The following is a 5,617-nucleotide window of genomic DNA, read 5'->3' as shown; positions in this document are numbered from 1 at the left end:
TGCCATGGAATAATAAGGAGAACTGCTGGCATAACGGTTAAGGGCTAGGCTGCTAACCAAAAAGTTGGTGGTTCAAATCCACCCAGCCACTCTGTAGAAGAGAGACTCTGCCATCTGGTTCAGTAAGGATTACAACAAAGACAACCCTACTGGTACAGTTTTACTCTGTTGCACAGGGTCACTGAATCAGAATCAACTTGAGGGCACCCAAACATAGCAAAAAATAGATAAAAACACAAAGCCATGAAGAATATTGCTGTGTGTGAAAACTGAATCTCTGAACCACACATGATGAATGTCAAAAGATGTATTTTTATAAATATGTATGGCAAGTAATAGGAAGATTTTTGAAGGAAACATTCCCAAATGTGCAACTCTAGTTCTTCCTGGGAAGAAATTTGTGAATGAGCCTCTCCAGGCACGTTTCACATTAATTTTTTCCTACATTGCTTTATTTTGCACAAGTAATATTTTCATAGATACTAGTGTTAAAATGACCAAAAAAAAAAAAGCAAAGCTAAGCAACAATATTTGGACCTAATAAGTATTCCTGAATATAAATTTCAATACTTGGATTCAAGTATCCTATTTTCTACTAAAAAGTTAGTGTTGTAACACATTAATGAACAGAAAGAAACAAAATGAACGTATTCATACGGTTGTGGTATATTCTCATCACAGAAAACCCGTAGGGGCATTTGAATTACCCTTCTGTGTGGTCCTAAATCCTGGTGTTCATGGACCTCGGAGCCTAAGCCTCACTCCAATTATACCATGGTGACCTCATATGAAACTCAGAAGACACATAGGACTGGTGAGATAATTAAGCAGGCTTGGTCGTGGACTACCCCGCCGTTCCAGAATGAAGGTGTCCACTGAGGGCAGACACAGCATGGCCCTTTGCTTCCACATGTATAAGAACACATTCAGTGGAGGGATGGAAGAGGGAAATGTGCCCCATCCTACTCCTACTGTGCCTGTTGAGGTCTTTCCACTTCATGCCTGACTGCCAGTTCTAACCAAGGGGAAGAGAAATCTCTGTGAATATTGATAAATTTGTTATATTTTGATAAATTTATGCAACTCTTTTCTTCTGATGTCTTCAGAAAGAGGAAATTTAACATTGTCATCTGTATCCATAGAAGAAACCTGTGGTAATTGATAAGACTATTATCTACCCAATTAGTTTCTAGGTGTTTTGTTTAAATGAAAGCTGGAGGGGCAAGGGAGAAAATTAAAAAAAAAGATACTTTTGTAAATGTGAGAATGAGGAAGTAGTGGATGTTGAAAAAGCTGTTGTATTGTCTCAGGCAAGACCACTGTCATGGCTGTAGTTTACAAGGAGAGAGGAGACCTTCCATCACAGCAGCAGTTACTCTCTACTCTCTAGTAAATAGGTAAGAAGTGACAGTGTGGACATCCTAAACTTTACTAAAAACTCTTCTACTTGACATCAACTAGAAAAGACACCATCCCACTGTGATACTAAGGTAGGCCTCTACCCTATTCTACCTAGGACCTTCTTTGTATTATTTTTAACCACCATTCACAAACCCATGCTTTTCTTTTTATTCTACTATATTTTATTTTCAGAAGCTCTGGTGGCGTAGTGGTTAAGAGCTCAGCTGCTAACCAAGAGGGCGGCTGTTTGAATCTGCCAGGTACTCCTTGGAAACTCTATGGGGCAGTTCTACTCTGTCCTATAGGGTCACTATGAGGTGGAATCGACTCGATGGCAGTGGGTATATTTTATTTCATTTTCACCAAGGTCAAGAGCAGTGTTTATCAAATGACTCCTGAAAGCAGTCAGTAGAAAAGAGAAAGGCTGTGTTAATAGCTTTAAATGTAGAATATATCCTAACCCCCATAAGCTTAAAACCAAACCCGTTGCCGTCTAGTCAATTCTGACTCATAGCAGCCATATAAGACAGAGTAGATCTGCCTCATAGAGTTTCCAAGGGAAGCAGGCTACCACATCTTTCTCCTGTGGAACAGCTGGTGGGTTAGAACCACCAACCTTTCGGATGAAGCTTTCATTTAGTAGCAGAGCACTTAACCACTGCTCTACCAGGGCTCAAACCCCTACACCTGCATAGTAATCTCCTAAGGCATGGGAGGCAATATAACTTTTTCTTTCTTCCTGGACAGATGCACTTTGTTGCATCCTCTGCCTTTTTCTTAACTGCCTTTAATGCCAATCATATTTCAGTTTGCTCTCTCTAATATCACAAGAAAAAAAAAATACAGTTGCACTCGAATCCGTTCATATTCATGGCAACCCCATCCGTGTCAGGGTACAACTATTCTCCATAGGGTTTTCAATGGCTAATTTGTTGCAAGTAAATTATTGGGTCTCTTCTGAGACAGATTTCGATGTACTCAATCCACCAGCCTTTTGGGTAGCAGCCCAGTGCGTTAACTGCTTCCATTACCATTAAGAAAGTGGAGCTGTACTGTATGCTATTTTCCTGAGACTTTTCTGATAAGCTTCACTCCAAACAGAATCAAGCCATGTTAAAGGTGTTTGCTCCACCCTTTGCTTGTTAATATAACCAGAAGATTCGGACTACTGAGTTCATATCTGAGTGAACTAGTTATTGGTGTTATCTTTATTCCCACAGACAAGAATCAGCATGCCTGAGAAACTAGCCAACATAACCATCATAATGGAATTCTTGCTCATGGGATTCCCTGATGACTGTATGCTACAGAGACTGTATGCAGCCCTCTTCTTCCTCATTTACCTGACGGCATTGATGGGCAACCTCCTCATTGTCACCCTCACCACCATTGATCTGCATCTCCATGCCCCTATGTATTTCTTCCTGAAGAATATGTCCTTGATTGATATCGGCTTCATCTCTGTCACAGTCCCCAAGTCCATCATGAACTCTCTAAGAGTCATTCTATCTCCTTCCTAGGATGTGCCTCACAAATTTTTCTTTTTCTTTTTTTTGGGAGCACAGAGTATGCCCTTCTTGTAGTCATGTCCTACGACCGCTATGCTGCCATCTGCCATCCTTTGCGCTATGAGACCATTATGAATAGAGGCTCCTGTGTGCAGATCGTGACTGTGTCAAGGCTCAGCGGATTTGTCTATGGATCCATCCATGTAGCAGGTACATTCTCTGTCAATTTCTGTGGGCCCAACATAGTGCACCAGTTCTTCTGTGACATTCCATCACTGCTTACTTACACTTGCTTGTCCTGGGGAGCAAATTCTAGAATATGCATTTATAATTGGCAGCTTTTCCTTTGCCTTTTTATGCTTCCTTTTCATGATTGCCTCTTATGTTCACATTTTCTCAGCTGTCTTAAGGATTCCATCTGCTCAAGGCAGGTTCAAAACTGTCTCCACCTGCATGCCCCACCTCACTGTGATGGCCTTGTTCCTCTTTTCAGGCATTGTTACATATTTAGGCACCAATTATAAACCTGCTTCATCACTGAATCTTTTCATGTCTGTGTTATACTCTGTGTTACCTCCCAGCCTGAATCGTGTCATATATAGCCTGAGGAATAGGGATATGAAGACAGCCCTAGGCAAATTACTGGGTGGTAAAATGTTGCTACAGATGTAAGTATTCTGCTATCTTTAAAATATTGGCATGTATTTTCTCTTAAGTCAAAAGAAGTTTTTAAAATGTATTTTGGCCATCTATGTCTTTGGAACACATTAAATATCTTCAAGTTTAAAAATTCTCCTCCATATTGACTTCAACAGCCTTGTCACTTACAATTTCTAGTGATATTTTCTCACTTTACTTTTCAGCATTACATTTATTTAAAATATTTCTTTTATCACTTTGACATTTAATTTGGATCAAATGTTTTGAAAGAGTGAGTTGAAAGGAACTGCAGAAAGAGGTGAAACACCTATAAATAGTAGTTCTTTATGTATCATCCACTGTAGATGAAACTGTTTGGAGCTTTGCCAAGCAACTATAATAGATATAGATATATAGAGATATATAGGAGCCCTGGTGGCGTAGTGGTTAAGAGTTCAGCTGCTAACCAAAAGCTGAGCAGTTCAAATCCACCAGTTGCTCCTTGGAAACCTTATGGGGCAGTTCTATTCTGTCCTATAGGGTCGGAACTGACTCTACAGCTCCTAACAACAACAACATATGTATATATATGGCATGGACACTTAATAAAGGCAAATGGGTATGTTACCATTACTGTATCTTCCATTTATCTTGTCACAGCTACACTAGACTGCATATTCTGTAATCGAAATCAGACCCACTGATTTTTGTATTCTTTTCTTGGAAGGTTGTGGAGCGTCTAGAAACACACAACGCAGTGAATAATCCAGACTTCGAGGTTATTCTGGTGGTTTCATCTCCTTTGTTGCCATTGTCAGATGCTGCCTCTTTACATTATCATACATTATTTCTTCAAAGTTAACCTATTATGTCCAATTTTCTGTCACTGGATTTTACAACTTTATAATAGCGGTAGAAAATAGGAGTAAAGAGAATCCTTTGGCTGTCTTACTATTCTACACATTTTTCTTTTTTTTTTTTAACTTTTTTATTGTACTTTAGACGAAAATTTACAGAGCACACTAGCTTCTCATTAAACAGTGAATACACATATTGTTTTATGACATTGGTAAACTACCCCATGCCATGTCAATACTCTCCCTCCTCATAATTAGGTTCTGTATTACCAGCTTTCCTGTTTCCTCTTGCCTTCTAGTCCTTGCCTCTGGGCTGGTGCGCCCCTTTGCTCTTATTTTGTTTTACGGTCCTGTCCAATCTTTCGCTGAATGGTGAACCTCAGGAGTGACTTCATTACTGAGCTGATAGCATGCACAGGGGCCATACTCTCAGGGTTTCTTCAGCCTCTGTCAGGCCAGCAAGTCTGGTCTTTCTTTTTGAATTAGAATTTTGTTCTACATTTTTCCCCAGCTCTGTCTGGGACCCTGTATTGTGATCCCCGTCAGAGCAGTCAGTGGTAGTAGCGGGGCAACGCCTCGTTGTACTGGACCTTTCTGGTGGAGGCCGTGACAGTTGTGGTCCATTAGTCCTTTGGACTAATCTTTCACTTGTATCTTTAGTCTTCTTCATTCTCTCTTGCCCCTCAAAGGTGTGTGACCAGTGGAGTATCCTACATGGCCACTCACAGGCTTTTAAAACCCCAGACGCTACTCACCAAAGTAGAATGTAGAGCATTTTCTTTATAAACTATGTTACGCCAGTTGAGCTATATGTTTGCTAAAACCATGGTCCCCACAGTCCTCAGCCCAGCAATTTGGTCCCTTGGGGAGTCTGAATGTATCTGTGGAGCTACCATGACCTTGCCTTGTACAAGTTGTGCTGGCTTCCCTAGTATTGTGTACTGTCTTACCCTGTACCAAAGTTAGAACTTACCTACTGTCTACTTAGTGTTTTTCTATCCCCACATTTCCTCTCCCTTGTAACCATCAGGGATTGTTTCTTTTTGTGTGCAAACCTTTTCATGAGTTTTTACAGTAGTGGTTTCATACAATATTTGTCTTTTTGTGATTGACTTATTTCACTCAGCATAATTCACCCATGTTATGAGATGCTTCACAGATTCATCATTATGCTTTATCAGTGTGTAACACTCCATTGTGTGTATGTACCAC

General features: G+C 40.3%; 1 pseudogene; it reads left to right on the top strand.

Moving 5' to 3' along the window:
- Positions 1 to 2,633: 2,633 nt before the first annotated feature.
- LOC111749007 (olfactory receptor 14A16-like) lies at positions 2,634 to 3,710 on the top strand (annotated as a pseudogene).
- Positions 3,711 to 5,617: the final 1,907 nt, after the last annotated feature.

This window comes from Loxodonta africana, chromosome 8 (assembly GCF_030014295.1).
Source record: "Loxodonta africana isolate mLoxAfr1 chromosome 8, mLoxAfr1.hap2, whole genome shotgun sequence".
NCBI lineage: Eukaryota > Metazoa > Chordata > Mammalia > Proboscidea > Elephantidae > Loxodonta > Loxodonta africana.
The sequence above is the reverse complement of the archived record's forward strand: the minus strand, read 5'-3'. Positions and strand labels throughout refer to the sequence as shown.